This window comes from Anthonomus grandis, chromosome 17 (assembly GCF_022605725.1).
Source record: "Anthonomus grandis grandis chromosome 17, icAntGran1.3, whole genome shotgun sequence".
Taxonomy (NCBI): Eukaryota; Metazoa; Arthropoda; class Insecta; order Coleoptera; family Curculionidae; genus Anthonomus; species Anthonomus grandis.
The window spans coordinates 17,322,847-17,345,539 of record NC_065562.1 but is presented as its reverse complement, the minus strand read 5'-3'; the positions used below and the strand labels follow the sequence as shown (position 1 = coordinate 17,345,539).

At 26.6% G+C, this 22,693-nt stretch overlaps 1 protein-coding gene across 5 annotated transcripts in view; it reads right to left on the bottom strand.

The window, feature by feature from the left end:
• Positions 1-22,693, bottom strand: part of LOC126746287 (5-hydroxytryptamine receptor-like) — a 278,830-nt gene that overhangs the window by 170,879 nt on the left and 85,258 nt on the right. For all 5 annotated transcript variants that reach the window (XM_050454459.1, XM_050454458.1, XM_050454457.1 and 2 more), the window contains exon 2: positions 11,919-11,980. The gene's annotated coding sequence lies outside the window, so the exon portion shown is untranslated. The remainder of the gene's footprint in view (positions 1-11,918; positions 11,981-22,693) is intronic.

Here is a 22,693-nt window from a genome sequence, read left to right as displayed (position 1 = left end):
TTATTTTACACCCAGACAGTTAAAAAAATTGAAAAACAATTCAACTTCCTGTAAACAGAGTAAAATGAACATTTTTCTTCTAAGCAGTTAAATGGAAAATTAAAAAGTACAATTTTTACCCGGCTTTTTTAACTATGATTGCCTGGAAGAACATTAACTAATTTTTATAAATTATTTGTATTACTTCCAGGCACTATAAAACTGTAAATAAAAATCTCTTACTCTCTGGAAAAAAGATAAAAAACAAAGATAGATAGATTATTTATAGAAAGATAGATTTCAGGTAGTTGAAGAAAAAAAAATTAAAAAATAGGAATTAATATATAAATAATTTATTAATAATATATAATTATTTTCAATCAATTGTTATGGTAAAAATGTCTCCGTTTGGAATGTTCTTAAAAAAAATAAAATTAAATACTTGGTCTAGACAGGTGAATCCTGGAAAAAAACATAATTTTTATGCAACTTTTTAAATAAATAAATAAATAAATAATATCTTTATTTAGCAAGAAGCTACATTCAATAAAAACATAAATGCAAATACATAAAACTAAAAGTGTAAGTTGGCTATAACTGTATCAGGACACTCCGGTTTGTCCATGGATGGTGTCGGTAATCCAGAAACAGCATCCCGGTTCCAGAAATATCCTGTCAGAGGTAGACCATAAATTAAAACTAGACTTAAATAAGAAAATTTTCGCCTTTTATTCTGGAAAAGCGAAAAATTTAGATTTTCTTCCAGGCAGTTGTGTAAATATACTATTTGTCAAGGACTCAAGTGCCTGGAAGAAAGATTTTTAGTCATATCTTGTTTAAAAAAAAAATCAACTGTCAAAAAATACTTTAAACTGTCTGGAAAAAAGGGAAAAAATAAGAAATTTTTCCAAGCAGTTGAATTCGAAGGAAATTACTTCTTAAAGATGTAACAAAAAAATCCCTTAATTTTGTTTTACTTTCACGTTGTTCAAGAAATTTGAAAAAAAACTGCCTGGAAGAAAATTGCAATTTTTGTCCTTTTCCAGGCAGTTAAATAAGAATTAAGAATTAAAATTAAGGAAAATTTGTTCTCTGCAAAAATTAGGTTCTTTTGGCATAATTCACACACTGTAATTGTTCATATTTGACTTTTATAATTCAAAATACCAAGCAGATTTTTATCACAAATTCTCCTACTTCTAGATAGTTAATATCATTAATTATTCATGTTTTTCCATGCAGTTTACCTATTTCTTCAGAAATAGAGAGTAATTTTTTTTTCAGACAGTTCGACTGATTTTAAACAGTTTTTGTTTTTTTCTGTAAATAAAATTAACTTTTCTGACTCAAACTGAGAGCTCTACTGCCTGGAATAATAAAAAATATTATTTTGCAGAATATATTTATTTAATAATTTTATTTATTCTTAAAAAAATAATTTCTCCCTAAAATTTCTCTTCTTAACTCTCACCAACTGCCTGAACTAAAAAATTCTATTCTACAGCATAACTTATCAAGATCCTATGCAAAATTTTGAATTTGAACTTGAATCGAAAAAAAATATTTTAGTGCATAACTTAATTGCATATCATTTTTATATTATTTTTAAATTCTTAATATGAGCAAAAAATTTTTTCGACTGCCTGGAAATAAAAACGATATTTTATAGCACAACTTAACTGAATATGACTAACTTATTTGCATATTATGCCTCTTTTTTATGCATAACTCAACTGAACCTGAGAGAGTTAATAGATTTTTCTTAGTATTTTAGTTAAAAACTGCCTGGGATTGAAAAAAAAGCCAATTTTCACCCCTAGAGACCTGATAAACAAATGCCTTTGCCGGCTAACCCTCGTTAAATAAACACCTTCAACCCCTTGTGTGTTAATCCCCACGTAAATCAATCAACTTACACTAATTATATGAAGTAAAACTGCGTAATTTTTCCGGTAATTAAGGGTCGAAATAGCCCCCCCTAAATAAAACATCAAATCGAGCGTTCGCAGGTGTAAATTCGTTTGCCATAAAGAGAAACGTGTGTTTACCTATGTGTTCGCACCCATTACTCAAAGCTTTATGTCATTAGGGTGTGTCCGATCTATTAGTGAAATTGTTTGCTCTATAATTTCCTTTTTAATATCCTAACAATAATTGATCACTTTTTAAATAATTCATGCTTGGAATTGAAAAAATATTATTTCTTAAGGCATAACTTAAATGGCTATGAAGTACATAGTTATATGATATTTTGAGAAAAAATTGATTTTGTATAGTCTTAACATAATAAAAGGGTCGAATCAAGATCGGGACGACGAAATTAAGCGTGTAAACATCTATTTTATTGTCAGTTTCTCCCTCTATAAAGCGGAATTGATAAATGGATACTATTAGTTTCTACGTGGAAAGCGGAGAAAATCTCGACGGTATAGCGATATTATAGCTACGGTATCGCCCATATACGCGATATTAATGAAGCCGCTTTCACACGGATTTATGGATATCGTATATCGCGAAATAATTTTACATGCGGCTAATACCTTAATAATTCGGGATCGGGTCTTTTTTTTTCATTTGAGATGTCTCGTATTAGGTGAAATTGTGCGGTAAAATGGCTTTTTTTTTTCAATTTCAGGCAGTTTTTAACTAAAATACTAACAAAAACCTATCAGATTCAGTTGAATTATGCACAAAACAGAGGCATAATTTGCAAATAAGTTAGTCATATTCAGTGAAGTTGTGCTATAAAATATTGTTTTTAATTCCAGGCAGTCGGAAATATTGCTTGCTCATATTAAGGTTCAAAAAATCATATGAAAGGTGCATGATATGCAATTAAGTTATGCACTAAAATATTTTTTTCTTTAATTTCTGGCAATTGGTAACGTATTTCTAGTATTAAAAATTATATAAAAAAATAGTCATATTCACTGAAGTTGTGCTATAAAATATTGTTTTTAATTCCAGGCAGTCGGAAATATTTTTTGCTCATATTAAGGTTTAAAAAATAATATAAAAGATGCATGATATGCAATTAAGTTATGCACTTAAATAGTTTTTTTTTTCAATTTCTGGCAATTGGTAACGTATTTCTAGTATAAAAAATTACATGAAAAGAGGATCATACTCAATTAAATTATGCCCTAAAATATATTTTTTTTTAAATTATACAGGTTTTAATACCGGTGTAAAAATAGCTTTTACCATATTAATTAAACTTGAGCTATTTGTCAATAAATTATAGTGTGTTTGTTCAGTTATTTATTGTTTTAGGTTGAGGTTATTTGAAATATTCTTAAGGGTTCTTGTGTTTGCATTTTTATATAATAAATTAATATTTATATCATCGAGTAACAAAATATAATCGCTAAAGGTCGTTGTTTATATGAAAAAATGTGGCGGTACTTCCAGAAGTGGTTTATATACAGTGAGGGCCAAAATTTGTTGAATATTCACTTTATATTTAATACTTATATATGTTTAAAATTTGAAGGACTGACATTGGTGTAAAATAGAATATTGTTGAATATTTATATAGTGTTGAAAAATAATTATGAAAGTATTTAATGAAGTGATCAGACACCTTTTTAAGCGTTTTTTTTTTTAAATATACAAAGAGTTATTTCAGCGTTTATTAAAGAACTTGAGAATTTTTAAGGAAAAAAATATTTTTAAGGATGGACATTATTTTTTAGGTAAAAAATTCACAATATATTCATAACTTAAAAAATATCCAAAATATTCATTTGAAATTTTGTATACGTGTTCCTTAATGAAATTCATTGAACACCTATTTCAGGATTTTTCAAAAAAATTTACATATTTTGAGAAAAAAATTAATTCTTGAGGATGGTCACTTTTTCTTTTTAAAAAATTCTCAAAATAGCCATATCTCAAAAAATACTCAAAATATTTACTTCAAATTTTATATACACATTCCTCAATTAAATTCATTGAACACCTATTGCGGTATTTTTTTTAAAAACCGCTTTTACTACTCTAGGCAGTTGAACCTCGGTTTCTACTCTATCTCAACTGCCTGGAATAAATATATATATATTTTTTAATCCCAAGCAATTGAGTCATTGATTCATTACATTTTAGCCAGTTGAACTATCAATTTATTCAAAATATTTCCAGGCAGTTGATTCGAAGTACCTTCATTATTCCAGGCAATTGACTCCATGTCTGGATACCATATCTCAACTGCCTGGAATAGCGAAACCACTTGACTGCCTAAAAGTGATGAAGCTTTATTACTTTAACTGCCGAAAATTACAAATAAAAATTCTGGCTTAACTGCCTGGAATTAATTGAAAAAAAAAATAATTCCAGGCAGATTTACAAAATATGAACAAAAAAAAAACAAAAACAAAAGAATTCTTGCAAGCAGTTCAAACCGTTGAGTTGACGACGATCACTTTAATATCGAAGATTTATTTAATTGATTAAAACGTTCAAAGATTGCGATAAAGTTAATTAAAAAAAATCATATTACGCAAGTTAATTAACTCTGACGGGGTGCATGCACACACTAATTAAATTGTATCGAACTCAATAATAATTGAGAAGTCCTTTTTTTTTCCTGGTGACATTGCAGTGAACAGCTATGAAATTAGTCACTTTCTCCTGTTGGTGCATAATATATATATATTTTTTTTTGTTTAATTTGGCGCTCGTATTTGTTCCCAAAAACACGTTTTTTTTTGGAAAAAATTAAGAAAATATTGACACAGTGCTCATAACTGAAAAACCACATACGTTAGAATTTTGAAAATTTGTACAAATATTCTCCAATAAAAATTAATAAATAAATGTTTCACGGTTTTCTAAAATATATACAAAAAAATCAGAAAAAAATTATTTTTTCCAAAAAGTTGTATTTTTCTAAAAATCCTTATAACTCAAAAACCAAGGAAATTAGACTTTTGAAAATTTGCACAAAAACTCTCTTATAAAAACTAATAAACAGGTATTTCACGGTTTTCTGAAATATTTACAAAAAGTTTAGAAAAAAATAATTTTTTTGGAAAAATTGTATTTTTTTCAAAAAAGTCCTTATAACTCAAAAACCAAAGAAGTTAGACTTTTAAAAATTTGCAGAAATATTCTCCAATAAAAATGAATACACAAGTATTTCACGGTTTTTTTAAATATATACGAGGAGTTTAAAAAAATATTTTTTTAGGAAAAATTGTATTTTTTCAGAAAAATTCCATTAAAGTGCCCATAACTGAAAAACCACATAAGTTAGAGTTTAGAAAATTTGCATAAAAATTCTCCAATAAAAATTAGTAAACACGTATTTTACGGTTTTCTGAAATATATACAAAAAGTTTGGAAAAAAATTATTTTTTCCAAAAAATTGTATTTTTTTCAAAAAAATCCTTATAACTCAAAAACCAAAGAAGTAAAACTTTTGAAAATTTGCACAAATATTCTCCAATAAAAATGAATACACAAGTATTTCACGGTTTTTTGAAATATGTACAAGGAGTTCAAAAAAATATTTTTTTAGGAAAAATTGTATTTTTTCAGAAAAATTCCATTAAAGTGCCCATAACTGAAAAACCACATAAGTTAGAGTTTAGAAAATTTGCATAAAAATTCTCCAATAAAAATTAGTAAACACGTATTTTACGGTTTTCTGAAATATATACAAAAAGTTTGGAAAAAAATTATTTTTTCCAAAAAATTGTATTTTTTTCAAAAAAATCCTTATAACTCAAAAACCAAAGAAGTAAAACTTTTGAAAATTTGCACAAATATTCTCCAATAAAAATGAATACACAAGTATTTCACGGTTTTTTGAAATATGTACAAGGAGTTCAAAAAAATATTTTTTTAGGAAAAATTGTATTTTTTCAGAAAAATTCCATTAAAGTGCCCATAACTGAAAAACCACCTAAGTTAGAGTTTAGAAAATTTGCACAAAAATTCTCCAATAAAAATTAATAAACACGTTTTTCACGGTTTTCTGAAATATATACAAAAAGTTTGGAAAAAAATTATTTTTTCCAAAAAATTGTATTTTTTTCAAAAAAATCCTTATAACTCAAAAACCAAAGAAGTAAAACTTTTGAAAATTTGCACAAATATTCTCCAATAAAAATGAATACACAAGTATTTCACGGTTTTTTGAAATATGTACAAGGAGTTCAAAAAAATATTTTTTTAGGAAAAATTGTATTTTTTCCGAAAAATTCCATTAAAGTGCCCATAACTGAAAAACCACCTAAGTTAGAGTTTAGAAAATTTGCACAAAAATTCTCCAATAAAAACTAATAAACACGTATTTCACGGTTTTCTGAAATATATACAAAAAGTTTAGAAAAAATTATTTTTTCTAAAAAATTGTATTTTTTTCAAAAAAATCCTTATAACTCAAAAACCAAAAAAGTTAGACTTTTGAAAATTTGCACAAATATTCTCCAATAAAAATGAATACACAAGTATTTCACGGTTTTTTGAAATATATACGAGGAGTTTAAAAAAATAATTTTTTTGGAAAAATTGTATTTTTTCAGAAAAATTCCATTAAAGTGCTCATAACTGACAAATCACATAAGTTAGAGTTTAGAAAATTTGCACAAAAATTCTCCAATAAAAACTAATTAACACGTATTTCACGGTTTTCTGAAATATATACAAAAAGTTTAGAAAAAAATTATTTTTTCCAAAAAATTGTATTTTATTCAAAAAAATCCTTATAACTCAAAAACCAAAGAAGTTAGACTTTTGAAAATTTGCACAAATATTCTTCAATAAAAATGAATACACATGTATTTTACTGTCTTTTGAAATATATATAAGAAGTTTTAAAAAATATTTTTTTTAGAAAAATTGTATTTTTTCAGAAAAATTACATTAAAGTGCCCATAACTGAAAAACCACATAAGTTAGAGTTTAGAAAATTTGCACAAAAATTCTCCAATAAAAACTAATAAACACGTATTGCACGGTTTTCTGAAATATATACAAAAAGTTTAGAAAAAAATTATTTTTTCCAAAAAATTGTATTTTTTTCAAAAAAATCCTTATAACTCAAAAACCAAAGAAGTTAGACTTTTGAAAATTTGCACAAATATTCTCCAATAAAAATGAATACACAAGTACTTCACGGTTTTTTGAAATATATACGAGGAGTTTAAAAAAAATATTTTTTTAGGAAAAATTGTATTTTTTCAGAAAAATTCCATTAAAGTGCCTATTACTGAAAAACCACATAAGTTAGAGTTTAGAAAATTTGCACAAAAATTCCCCAATAAAAACTAATTAACACGTATTTCACGGTTTGCTGAAATATATACAAAAAGTTTAGAAACAAATTATTTTTTCCAAAAAATTGTATTTTTTTCAAAAAAATCTTTATAACTCAAAAACCAAAGAAGGTAGAGTTTTGAAAATTTGCACAAATATTCTCGAATAAAAACGAATACACAAATATTTCACGGTTTTTTGAAATATATACAAGGAGTTAAAAAAATAATTTTTTAGGAAAAATTGTATTTTTTCAGAAAAATTCCATTAAAGTGCCCATAACTGAAAAACCACATAAGTTAGAGTTTAGAAAATTTGCATAAAAATTCTCCAATAAAAATTATTAAACACGTAATTCACGGTTTTCTGAAATATATACAAAAAGTTTAAAAAAAAATTATTTTTTCCAAAAAATTGTATTTTTTTCAAAAAAATCTTTATAACTCAAAAACCAAAGAAGTTAGATTTTTGAAAATTTGCACAAATATTCTTCAATAAAAATGAATGAATATGTATTTTACGGTTTTTTAAAATATATATAAGAAGTTCTAAAAAAAGGTTTTTTTTGGAAAAATTGTATTTTTTTCTTAGAAAAATCCCATCAAAGTGCCCATAACTCGAAAACCGAAAAAGCTTGGCTTTTGATAATTTGCAGAAACATTCTCCAATAATCCAATAAAAATAATAGAAACATATTTCACGGTTTTCTGAAATATATACAAGAAATTAAAAAAAAAAAATTATCTTTCCCAAAAAATTGTAATTTTTGAGAAAAATTCTATCAAAGTGCCCATAACTCAAAAACAAAAAAAGTTAGGCCATTAAAAATGTTCACAAATATTCTCTGAATAAAACGAATAAACACGTATTTTACGGTTTTTTGAAATTTATACAGGGAGTTAAGAAAACATTTTCTTATGGGAAAAATTGTATTTTTTCAAAGAAATCTTATTAAAGTAACCATAACTCAAGAACGAAAAAAGTTACACTTTTAAAAATTTACACAAATATTCTCTAATAAAAATTAATAGAGACGTACATCCCGGTTTTTTGAAATATATATAGGGAGTTCAAAAAACATTTTTTTTTGTCGGAAAATTATATTTTTTCAAATAAATCTGATCAAAATGCTCATAACTTAAAAACCAAAAAAGTTGCACAACTATTCTCCAATAAAAATGAATACACAAATATTTCCCAGTTTTTTGAAATATATATATAGGGAGTCAAAAAACAATTCTTTTATCAAAATTATATTTTTGAAAAATCCCATTAAAACTCAAAAACCAAAAAAGCTAAACTTTTGAAAATTTCCACCAATATTCCTCAACTAAAATAACTCAATGACACTAAATTAATTATTTTATCAATCAGCAATATATACGCAGCCACATTATATTATACAAGACGTAACAATTTTCCACAAGACATCCATTTAAATTATGCACCCTAAAAAGCCGCATTACAGTAATACAGATCACAATAAACCATAATTAACCTCCTATTAAATTATCACAGCAAAGCCAACATATGTATATAAGATGCATAACAAAATCTGATACGACTATCATAATAATAATAATAATACATCTGCCCTTAGAGCACGTAATTTCTATCACTAGCACTCCCTTTATCCACCCGATAGGGCAATAGGGGCTTGTCAAACACACTAGTAACCCTATTTAAAAAAAAATTAACTCACTTTCGATGTGATTTTTTCATTACAATCGAAGCTTAAGGGTGTTTTCATGTCTCCTTTTAACATACAATTTAATAGGGTGGTGATTTATTAGCTCGGTGCTTTGCTCTTTTTTTTTTTTTAAAGAGACCTTCAGTAGCATAAATAAATCCTGTATTTGAAACCTTATTATAAAGCGATGTATACAAATAACCCTTTCCGGTGTAGATTTATCCAGAAAAATAAATCCAGGGAGAAAAATGTGTCTGATTTAAATTTTAAATGAGGTCGCACGAGACTAGGATCGGAATCATTGAAAGAGATAAAAGGAGAGAGAAAATAGTGTTTGACTGAGAGGTAAAAATCTCGTTGTTATGCAGGACAGGATTTATACTCTGTTTCGAAATCAAGAGGCGTAACTAAATAAAAATTGTTTCGTTTAAGTAAACCTGCCTTCCTGATGTGACAATTATATTAAATCGACGTGTATCATTTATAGAGAGGCTTCTCGAGGGTTGATATATTTATTTATGAAAAAAACACGCATTGAAGAGAAAACCGTATTCCAGAATATCCAAGGGAATCGTTACGCCTGGATCGTTCCTTTGCTTAAAGTTTTCTCCTGGCTTTGACTAACTGGTTTAGTTACGCCCCATTTTCCCCTTTATTCGAAAGAATAAAGTTTCCTCTCGCCTTAAAAACAAATTAAATTATATTAAAAAAAAAAAATAAATAAAATAGCAAAAACGAGGGGTTTCGGGAAAATTAAAACGGAAAAATCTTTTCAGCGAAAGAAAGAGAGACGAAAAAATGAAAACCTGCTTATTTTCGCGAGGGGGTTGCTTTATTCTTAAGGGTCTCTGGGGGGATTTCATTACGTTTTTCTCTGGAAAAAGGGGAATTCTTTTGAAGGAAAAATGAAGTAAATGGTTTTTTTTAAATTTTTTAATGAATCAAGTTATTTTGTTATAGTTTCTAAGGAACTGGAGCAATCTAAAGGTTACTCCTAAAAATTTCTTTATTGATGTTTTTTCAAAGATATTTTATTAAAATCACTGCAGTGATGAACATCTGAAACTATTTATCACAGCGGTGATTTTAAGGTGAGTTGATGGATTCAGAAAGTGCAAAAAATTATTTTGATTTTAGGATCGAATGAACTGTCTCTATTGATTAATTAAAAATCTCTGGGTCGAAAAACTGCCCTAAAAGCTTGAAATATGAAAAATATTGTTCGAATCCCCGGAGAATATAAATATTTTTTCTTAAAATCCTGATACAATTGCGTAAATAAATTAAAAAGTAATCTTAAAAACAACAAAAATTACTTTAAATTCCTGGAAAATGTTTTTTTGAAATTTGAAAGCCTGGAATAAAGTGAAAAATAAATTAGAGCACCTAGAACAAATTGAGAAAAAAATACCATGAAAAATAGCTCCAAAAAGGCTGAAATAAATTGGGAAATAAGTTGAAATATTGGCCAAATAACACAATCAGAATTCTGGAAAATGTGGGCAGTAATTGTAATTGTCCAAATGATAAAACAAAAACTACGATAAATTTTTGGAATGTTTAAAAAAAATTACGATAAAAGCTTGAATAAAGTTAAATGAATGAATCAAATATCTAGAATAAAAATTACTACTGATGACTGAAACACCCTAGAAAACTGGAAAAATTATTTTAAATTCCTGGAATATTTTTAATTTAAGGAAACGTTAAAAGCGTAAAACAAATTGTAAAATAAAATGCCTGCATTAATTTGGAAGAACTTGTCAATACCAAAAAACCTAAAAAAAAATCCCCAAACACTTAAATAAATTGAAAACTACTAATTTCAAACTTCAGGTAATTGGCTCTAAAAATCTGGAAATTATCGAGGAAAATAAATTGAAAAAAAAATCAAAAGCCTGAAATACCCTAAACCCTTGTAATAAAATCGGATATTAAATTAAAATGCTTGGAATAAATTGAGAAAAAATCACATGCCTGGAAGATAAATGAAAATGACTTCAAAAGTCTGGAAAAAATAGAAAACTATTAATTCCAAATGCCTGGAAGACATTAAAAATGACCTCAAGAGCCTGGAAAAATTAAAAATTTTATTTAAATTTCATTACTTAATTTAATTTTAAATTTTAAACGTTATAGTTAAAATGATATTTTAACTTTAGAAATTAATTAGTTTTAATGATGAATTTAAAAATTTATAAAAAAAAATCTATTTTTAAATATAGAAAATAATGTTAAGTTCTCGGACTGGACTGGACTAAATTTGCAAATAAATTAAACCGCTTAGTTGGAAAAAAATTCGAAAGCCTGGAATAAATTAAAAATTAATTACATATGATTGGAAGATATGCAAAATGACCCAAAAGCCTGGAATAAATTAGGGAAACAATTATAGAAATGCCTGGAAAATGAGAATTATTTCAAAGGTCTGAAATATATTAAAAACTAAGTTTAAATACCTGGAAGGCTCTAAAAGCTAGGAAAATCAAAATAAATTGGATAGAACAAATGCCTTAAACATCTAAAATAGCTTCAACAGTCTGGAATAACTTGAAAAAAAAATCAAATGCTGAAAAATGTGAAATATGATAAATGACTCCTGAAGTCTAGAAAATGTAGACAATAATTTAAATTCAAAGTACAAAATTTACCACAAAATCCTGAACTAAGTTATAAAATAAATCCAAATTATATGGTCTGTGATAAAAGTCTTTTATTTAATTTAATATTATATTTCTGGTTATAGCTAAGTTATAAAAATATTCTTGAAAGCCTGGATTAACTATAAAAATAAATTACAATTCCCCAAAGGCAAGGATTACCTCAAAAATATGGCCTGAAATAAATTGAAAACTAATTTCCAAAAATCTGGAAAATAGAGAAAGTAATATTAGATTCCCTAAAGGTTTTCTTTGATGCCTAGAATAAACTGGAAAATAAATTAAAATGCCTGGAATAAGATTAAAAAAGCCTGTAAGGCAAGACTTACCCTAAATATCTTGCATATATCGAATGCTAATTGTGAATGTCTGGAGGACATGCAAAATGAGTCTGAAAAATAAGAAAAATTATTTTAAAATCACGGAAAATTAAAAAAATTAAAGCATGAAATAACTTGGAATTTAAATTAAAACACTTGGAACAAATTGGAAAAAAAATCTAATGCCTGAAAGGTAAAGGTTATCCCAAAAGCCCACATATTTAAATTATGTTTAAAGACATTTGAAAATAGGGCATTGAGAACCTAAATTTAAAATTCTAGTAAAATATACAAAAATAGCCTAGAATAAATAGAACAATAAATTCAAATTTATAAACAATATTTTTTCAAAAATCTGAAAAACAAGAAAAATAATTTTAAATTCCTGGAAAATATAAAAGAATTTTGAGACCTTAATAACTGAATTAAAGTTAAAAAAATTAAAATCCCTGGAAGGAAAGATTTATTCCATAAATTACTCAAAAGTGTCCAATATGGCTGCAAAACTCTGGAAAACAAGAATACAAATTTTAAATTCCCGGAAAATTTAAAAAAATCGAATGCCTGGAAGATAATCAAAAATTAACTCAAAAGTCTGAAAAAGAAGAAAAATAATGTTAAGAATTAATGAACAATTAAATCAAAATAGGTGGAATAAATTCGAAAAAAAATTAAATGCTTGATCCCAAATTCCTAGAATAAATTGAAAAATAATTTGAAATATTTGGAAAACACACAAAATACCTTAAAAACCTGAAATAAGGATACACAAAAATGACCATAAAACTGTGATTTATATAGGAAAATCTATTAAAGTACCTGAAATAAATGAAAAAAAAACACCTAGAAGACAAATAAAAATTATCTCAAAAAGAACTAATTTCAAATTTTTAAAAAACATACACAAATTACCTTAATTAAAAACTTGAAGTAAATTGGCAAATTAATTAAAATGCCCGGAATTAATTAGAAAAAAAATCGAATACTTTAACGAGAAGTAAAACTTACCCCAAAAACCTGGAAAAAAAGAAAAATTACTTAAGGAATTTATTGGAAAATTAATTAAAATACATAAAATAAATTATTTAAAAAAATCAAAGCCTGAAAGACAAGCAAAAATTACTCTAAAAACCTGGAATAAACTGAAAAATGATTTCAAATTATCAAAAGCAAATTATCTTAAAACCTGGAAATAAATTAGCAAATAAATAAAAATGCCTGAAACGTGCACAAAAATGATTGCAGAATTTTGGAATAAAACGGTGATTCCATTTAAAGCGCTTGAGACTGACCGATTGATTAATTTACACGTACATGATGCACTCCGATTGGGGATTTATTTGAAAACTGCCCCCTTTTACCTTTTTGACAAATTAGACTAAGTTTATGTTTCCGGTTGTGTAGGCTAATTGTTCAGTTGAGATGGTCTAGTAATATAGACTAATTAAATGTTAGATATATGGTGATTTTTAGCTCATTAGATTAAGTAGCTCTTGAACCTATAGAAGTTGGACATTTTTATGTTTTTCAGGCTTTCAGATTCAGTTTTTCTTTTTTTTACAGCCTTTGGATTGAAGTTTTTATTACTTGCAGATATTTGAGGTAATTTTGTCGGTTTTCCAGGAAATCGGATTAATTTTTTATGTTATTTAATGGATTTCTTTATATTTTCTAAGAATTTTACGTAATTTTTTATATCTTCCAGGCATTTCAGCTAATTTTATAAAATACAATAGAAAATGACTTCAAATGCCTAAAAAACAATAAAAATTATGTTAAATAAATTATCTGGAAAATATTCAAAAAATTGTTTTCCTCGGAGAAGTTGTACAGCTGACACTAAAGAAGTCCTAAAAAACCTAAAAAAATTAGGATTGAAATACATGGGAAATATAAAAGAATTACTCCAAATGCCTGGAAAATGTGAAAAATATTTTAAATGCCTCTAAAAAATTAAAAATATTTACATGTCTTGGAAGACAGAAAATTAAAGTGTAAATTATGAAAAATAACTCCGAAAACCTGGAAAGCTTCAATGAAATATAAAATCCATAGAAAGTTAATGCAAATAACTTCAAATGCCTGAAAAGGGATACAGAAATTACATTGAGAGCCTGGAAAACATTAAGAACGTACGTAGAATATCTGGAAAATTGTTTCTTTTTTAAAAATAACTTCAAATGCCTGAAATAAATTAAAATATTGTCTGAAAAATATAAAAAGGTAACTTTAAGGCCTGGAATAAAATAAAAAAGGTGTTTCAAATACCCTAAAGTCCTAACTTAAAATCCCTGGAAAAAACTGCAAATAGGGTCGCATTACTGGAATAAAATAAAAAAATGGCTTTGGATACATTTCCAGTTGTAATAAAATAAAAAGCCTGGAATAGGAACAAGTTAAAAACTCCGTTAAATAAATTGTTAAAATGCCTTGAATAACAAAAAAAACAACCCTGGACAACTACGTAATTAGAAAAAAATTAAATGGAAAATTAGTGCATTTGCATGAAACACTTAAAAAAATTACGTGATGGCTGAACGACATGAAAAATCACTTCAAAACTCTGGAAAATATTAAAAGCTATTTTAAAGTTCTGGAAATTCTACAAAAAAACCTGGAATATTTTTTTTTAAATTAGGCCAAATTCTTGGAAAACTTTAAACATAGTTTCTATTGCGAAAACTCTATTAAAAAGTCATGGATACGAGAAATATCCAGACTAGAAAGGTACTTAAAAATGACTTTAAATTCCTGAAATAAATTTAATAATTTACCTGAAAAGGGAATAAGAAATTATTCCCTAAACCTTAAATAAATTTAAAAAAAAAATTTAATATACCTTGAAGGCATAATTGCTAAAAAAAAATTAAAATAGTTAAATAAAGTTGAATATCTGATAATAATTAATCATTTTGAACCAGACATTTTTAAAATTACTGCAGCAATTTATGAAGCAGTCGAATTGGTCCAATTAATAGAAAACCCTGGAATAAACCAAATATGTTTTTAAATACCCGGAATACATAGAAAAAGGTATCCAAAAACCTGGAAAAAAAAAGAACTTTTGAAATAATTTACCATTTATAACCAGATAAGGAAATAACTGATTTCGAAACCTTTAAGTCAATTTTTACGCAAAAATCACTGCAGTAATTTATTTCGCAGTCAAATTGGTCCAACTAATAGTAAAACCTGGAATAAACCAAATATGCTTTCAAATGCCTGGAAGACATTGAAGAAAGTACCCAAAAACCTGGAATAAAAAAAATTACTTCAATAAAATATAAAATTCATAGAAAGTTGATGAAAATAACTTCAAATGCCTGAAAAGGGATACAGAAATGACATTGAGAGCCTGGAAAACATTAAGAACGTACGTGGAATACCTGGAAAATGAAAATTACTTTAATTTAAAAAATTACTTTAAATTCATGAAATAAATTTAATAATGATTCAACCAGTGTGAAACTAAAAATCCTAAAAGGGGCTTCCATGGCCTGGAATAGAATCAATTAAAAACCTGCATTGGAAAATTGCGTAATTAGACAAAAATTAAATGGCAAATTAGTACATTTGCATGAAACACTGAAAAAGTAACGTGACGGAGAATCACTTCAAAACTCTGGAAAATATTAAAAGCTATTTTAAAGTTCTGGAAAATCTACAAAAAAACCTGAAAAATATATTTTTTTGATTAGGCCAAATTCTTGGAAGGCTTTAAGCATAGTTTCTGTTGTTTGGAAAACATAAAAATTGCCTGGAAAGTGTTAGAAATTTAGTTTCATCAACTAAGAGAAAACTGTATTTAAAATCCTGGAATAAACTGAAAAATTACTCTAAATTCTTGAAGCAGGATGAATATTGATTCAAAAATGAAATCAAAAATCTTAAAAGTGGCCTGAATAAAATTTAAATCTCTGGAAATACATTAAAAATGACACTAGAAAGGTACTTAAAAGTGACTTTAAATTCCTGGAATAAATTTAATAATTTACCTGAAAAGGGAATAAGAAATTATTCCCTAAGCCTCAAATAAATTTAAAAAAAAATTTAATATACCTTAAATGCATAACTGCTAAAAAATAGTTAAAATATAATTAAAAGTTGAATAATGATAACTAAGGTTCAGGAATAAAACCATATTTTGTTCCAAATATTTGGAATATTATAAAAACACTAGAAAAATTCAAAAACGTAATTATTTTTTTTTAATTAATATAATTAAGAGATAAATTAATTGAAATCCCTGGAATACGTGAAAAAGAACGGTAAGGTCCAGGAATAAAATGACGTTTTATTTAAAATGCTTAAAATATTACAAAGACGCTCGGAATATTTGGAAAATATTAAAAATTATTTTAAAAATTTCAAAAATTATGGAATTGGGTTGAAATATTTGAAAGAAGAGGTAAATTTTAACGAGATTTTATTCAAAATATCTGGAATATTATAAAATTGCTTTAAAAATATGGAAAATGTAAAAAACAATTGAAATTTCAAAAATTCTAGAATCAAAATTTGAAAACAAATACCTATCCTAAAACTCAAAAAATTAAAACGAAAATTATTTGAAATCGCTGTTAACCTACTTCAAAGTCCTGGAATAAAACAAAAATTTATTCCAAATGCCTGGAATAATAAAATGTTGCCTGATAAACCTGGCAATTGTTAAAACTTATTCCAAAGATGTCAGAATTTTTGGCATTTAAAAAAACTTGACAAGATAGAAACCAAAATTTTATAACTTGAAGAAAAATAATTTGAATTGTTTAAAAGACATTTTATTTCAAATATCTGGAATATTATAAAAGTGCTAGAAAAACATAGAAAATGTTAAAAATTATATAAAAAGTAAATCGAAAAAGAAAATCTATACTAAAATATTAAAATAAAAGGAAAATTAATTGAAACTCCTTGAAGATATAAAAAAGGATGCTTAGGTTCAGGAAAAAAATGAAATTTTATTTCAAATGCCTGAAATATTATAAAAATACTCGGAATATTTGGAAAATAGTAAAAACTATTTTAAAAATTTTAAAAGTTCTGGAATTGAGTTGATTTATTTGGATGAAAGGGTAAATTACCTCGAAGTTTTCGAATAAAATGAGATTTTAATTAAAATATGTGAAATATTATGAAAATGCTTTTAAAATCTAAAAAACGTTAAAAAAAAATTGAAATTTCAAATATTCTAAGAAAAATTATTTCAGATGCCTGGAATATTAAAAAAATGCTTAAAGATTCTGACTAATTTTTTAAAAAAATACTAAATATAAAAACCTAAAATTTTCTAAAAGAATTATTGCAAATACTTAAAAATTGTGAAAAGAGACGTTAAAATCCTGGATTGAAACTAAACCCTATTTCAAATGCTTGCAACAATAAAAAATTGCTCGGAAGATCTAAAACTTAAAAAAAAAGCCAACAATCTTTAAATCTGTGAAATCTTAAAGACGTGAAAAATAACTCTAAAAATCTGAAATAAAGAGAGTTCCTAGTTTCCTTTGAAATAGTCAGAAAACCTGGAAAAAAATTTGCCAACCACAATAGACTTCTGCAGTATTTCCACCTTTTCATTAAAAAAATTGATTTTTCTCTCTGAATTAAGAATAAACTATTTTCCCTCCCTAGACTAAACTGTGTATTCGTCCTTTATCGCAATGGAATTTTCTTCAGCAATTTAGTGAAAGATTTCTCTTTAGAAACGTTGCTCGACACTTGTTTACCTTTAGAAAAGAGTTTCCTCGGTAATAAAGCTTGACTTTTGGTGTTTTTTTTTGAGTGTCGTTAAAAAGGAATATTGGTCTTATTACTCTCAGTAAAATTTGATTTAAAGAAAAAAGAGTCGTGTCCATTTAAGTTATGCATAATTTTCTATGAAAGGTTTTAATGTGCTCCTAACGGTTGGGTTGTAAGGAAAATCACTACTGCTGATGTTACTATTATCCTTATTATTTTAATGGATTTTTTTCCACGGACTAACGGATTTACTTCTAGTTATTCATTTGCCCAATAAATAAAGTTTTAAAAATTTACTTCTGACATTTTTTAGGATAAATAAATTATCGTTACACTAAACTTCTATTCCTGAGAAGTTTAGTGTAACGTTTCTAGTTCCTGAAAATCAACAAATTACAATCAGTCGTTGGAGTAATTTTTAAAATTTTCCAGGTATATCGGGTAATTTTTTAATGATTGGACGCATGTAAAATGGGTTTTTGATATCTTAGGCTTAACTGCTAAAAAAATTATTAAAATAGTTGAATGAAGTTGAATATCTGATAATTAATCATTTTTAGGCAAAAATCTTTAAAATCACTGCAGCAAATTATGAAGCAGTCGAATTGGTCCAGTTAATAGAAAAACCTAAAATAAACCAAATATGCTTTTAAATGCCTGGAAGATATAGAAAAAAGTATCCAAAAAGCTGGAATAATAAAAGAACTTACCATTTATAACCAGATAACGAAAAAACTGATTTCGAAACCTTTAAATTCACTTTGCTGACATTTAATCGTGAATAATAATCGTTGCGTCCTTCAAATCTCAAAAAATCAGTACCGTAATCCACTACGCATTTGAGAATTTTTTACGGGTTAGCTAAATGCGCTTTCGACACTTTCGGCCGAGTTAATTCGTTAAATTTTCCACCCTTAATTGAATCTAGCAGTGCGGGGCTCATCTAATTTGTCAAATTGCCAGAGACGCGTCCGATTAATCTCATTTGGGAGATGCATATAGAGCCCAGAGGTGTATGATCGAAAGCCGTTCCCGGAACCTCCCGGACATATTCCCGATAAAATTTATGACTTTGCCCGTACAATGCGCCATTTATGGTGAGATATTCGGTGGGACGGGCGAGAGAGTTCGTTTATCTTAACCGAATGCAGTGGACCTTTTTATCAAGGGTTTAATTACGTAGAGCTTTATGGGGTGTAAACGTAGTTTGGATGAAGTAATTTTTTTTTTTAGTTCATTTATTGACCTTGTGCTAAGCACATTCAGTTATGAAAAGCCTCTATAATTTTTTAGGATTTAATTTAACTAAATCGACATGACGGGATATTAGTTTTTCAAAGGTTATATTAATTTTTTTTTTAGACCTAAGGTGAAAGAAGATTTTTTAATTTCTTCCAGGCATTTCAGGCTTATTGAGTCACTTTTTATTATTCAGGCATTTTTAACAACAATTCTAATTTATTTTTATTCCAGGCTTTTTATTTTATTACAATTGATTGTTTTTACACCCATTTTTAAAATTGTCCGGGAATTTTTTAACTTCAGGCTTTTAGAGAAATTTTTAATGTTTTACAGGCAAATTTTGAATTTATTCCAGGCATTTGAAGTAATTTAAAAAAATGTCATTATTCCAGGCTCTCTCATACATTTTCAATGTCTTCCAGGCTACTCCAGAATCTTGAACTCATTTTCAAGATGCTTAATTTCACATCCAGCGCATCATTATTTATTTCATTCCAGGAATTCAAAAATTTCTCACTTTATGTCAGGTTTTTAAAGCCATTTACTTGGCAGTTAATGAAACTGGAATTTTGATGTCCTCCTGGTTGTTTTAAGCAAATTTTAGGTTATGCAAATATTTGAAGGCTTTTAGAAGTTTGAACAAATATTAGAAAGATTTTCCAGGATTTTTATTATATTATCCAAAAATCTAAAAAAAATGTAATATTTCCTCGGTTCTTGAACTAATTTTTCATGCTATTTAGACATGAGGTTATTGTCTAGGTGCTTTGGATAATTGTAATTTTTTACTTCATTCATTTAAAATTTCTTCCAGGCATTTAAATAGTTTTTTAAATATTTATGAGGCATTCAATGTAGTTTTCCATTATATTTTACAGCCTACAAGATATAAAAAATCACGTAAAATTTCTGGAAAATTATTAATATTTCTGGAAACCGTAAAAACTGCTTTAAAGGCCTTAAATTAATCCAATTTTCTAAAAATCCTATAGAATGACTTAAAATGTCTGGAATTCATTAAAAATCACTTCAAACATCTGAAAGAAACAAAACTATATTTCTAATGCCTGGTATAATAAAAAAGTTACTAGATTAACACGAGAAATTTTAAATAATATTTTGAAAATTTCAAATTTATTGAAAAAGTTTGACGGCACAAAAACTTGAACCTTATAACGCTAAAATTAAAGAAAAAACTCTTTTAAATGCCTAGACAACGTGGAAAGTTATTCTTACCTGGAATAAAATGAAAAATTATTCCAAATGGCTGAAATAATAAAAAAATTCAATAAAAATCTAAAAAATAATTTTTAAATTTATTGACTAAAACAAAATATTAAAAATACAACACTTACCATAAAAAAAATAGTGCAAATGCATAGATGTGAAAAATTAACGCAAACTCGTCCTAGAATAACAATAAACGTTATTTCAGATGCCTGGAATATTAAGAAAATGCGAATAAATTTTTCTGACTAAATTTAAAAAAACAAACAAAAATCTGGAAATTTCCCAAATTAAAAAAATCTGTAAAAGCGCAATAGCTTAGCTTAAAAACCTAAAAGTAAAAAAATTATAGCAGATACCTGAAAATTGTGAAAAAAATTGCTCAGATAAGATCTGAAACTCAAAAGAAAAAGCCAACTATCTTAAAATCTACGAAATCTTGGAAAATAACTCTGAAAATCTAAAATAAAGAGAGTTTCTATTCCAAGTAGTCAGAAGCCTGGAAAAAAAATTTCCAACAATAGACTTAGTAGTATTTCCAGTAGTATTTCCACCTTTTCCTTTCTGGATTAAGAAGAGACTATTTTCCCTTCCTAAACTAAACTGTGTATTCGTCCTTTATCAATGCTATTATAATCCACTTGACCCAATCAACATGTTTGGTCCACTCCCTTTGATCGCTATTTTCACAACGTTTTACTCACGTTCGAGAGTCTCCCCTTGTAAAGTAAAACTTTTGACCCTTTAAGAAGTAACTCCGGGGGTGTAAAAGCCGTAATGGAACTTTGTGGACGGGATGTTTAGTTTTTCAAAGGTTCGGCTGTATATTAATTTTTTTTTAGACCTAAGGTGAAAGAAGATTTTTTAATTTCTTCCAGGCATTTCAGGCTTATTGAGTCACTTTTTATTGTTCAGGCATTTTTAACAACAATTCTAATTTATTTTTATTCCAGGCTTTTTATTTTATTACAATTGATTGTTTTTACACCCATTTTTAAAATTGTCCGGGAATTTTTTAACTTCAGGCCTTTAGCGAAATTTTTTATGTTTTACAGGCAAATTTTGAATTTATTCCAGGCATTTGAAGTAATTTAAAAAATTGTCATTATTCCAGGCTTTCTCATACATTTTCAATGTCTTCCAGGCTACTCCAGAATCTTGAACTCATTTTCAAGATGCTTAATTTCACATTTAGCGCATCATTATTTATTTCATTCCAGGAATTCAAACATTTCTCACTTTATGTTAGGTTTTTAAAGCCATTTACTTGCCAGTTAATGAAACTGGAATTTTGATGTCCTCCTGGTTGTTTTAAGCAAATTTTAGGTTATGCAAATATTTGAAGTCTTTTAGAAGTTTGAACAAATATTAGAAAGATTTTCCAGGATTTTTATTATATTATCCAAGAATCTAAAAAAAATTTAATATTTCCTCGGTTCTTGAACTAATTTTTTATGCTATTTAGACATAAGGTTATTGTCTAGGTGCTCTGGATAATTGTAATTTTTTACTTCATACTAGGTTCATACATTTAAAATTTCTTCCAGGCATTTAAATAGTTTTTTAAATATTTATGAGGCATTCAATGTAGTTTTCCATTATATTTTATAGCCTACAAGATATAAAAAATCACGTAAAATTTCTGGAAAATTATTAATATTTCTGGAAGCCGTAAAAACTGCTTTAAAGGCCTTAAATTAATCCAATTTTCTAAAAATCCTATAGAATGACTTAAAATGTCTGGGATTCATTAAAAATCACTTCAAACATCTGAAAGAAACAAAACTATATTTCTAATGCCTGGTATAATAAAAAAGTTACTAGATTAACACGAGAAATTTTAAATAATATTTTGAAAATTTCAAATTTATTGAAAAAGTTTGACGGCACAAAAACTTGAACCTTATAACGCTAAAATTAAAGAAAAAACTCTTTTAAATGCCTAGACAACGTGGAAAGTTATTCTTACCTGGAATAAAATAAAAAATTATTCCAAATACCTGAAATAATAAAAAAATTCAATAAAAATCTAAAAAATAATTTTTAAATTTTTTGACTAAAACAAAATATTAAAAATACAACACTTATCATAAAAAAAATAGTGCAAATGCATAGATGTGAAAAATTAACGCAAACTCGTCCTAGAATAACAAGAAACGTTACTTCAGATGCCTGGAATATTAAAAAAATGCGACTAAATTTTTCTGACTAAATTTAAAAAAACAAACAAAAATCTGGAAATTTCCCAAATAAAAAAAATCTGTAAAAGAGCAATAGCTTAGTCTAAAAACCTAAAATTAAAAAAAATTATAGCAGATACCTGAAAATTGTGAAAAAAATTGCTCAGATAAGATCTGAAACTCAAAAGAAAAAGCCAACCATCTTAAAATCTACGAAATCTTGGAAAATAACTCTGAAAATCTAAAATAAAGAGAGTTTCTATTCCAAGTAGTCAGAAGCCTGGAAAAAAAATTTCCAACAATAGATTTAGTAGTATTTCCAGTAGTATTTCCACCTTTTCCTTTCTGGATTAAGAAGAGACTATTTTCCCTCCCTATACTAAACTGTGTATTCGT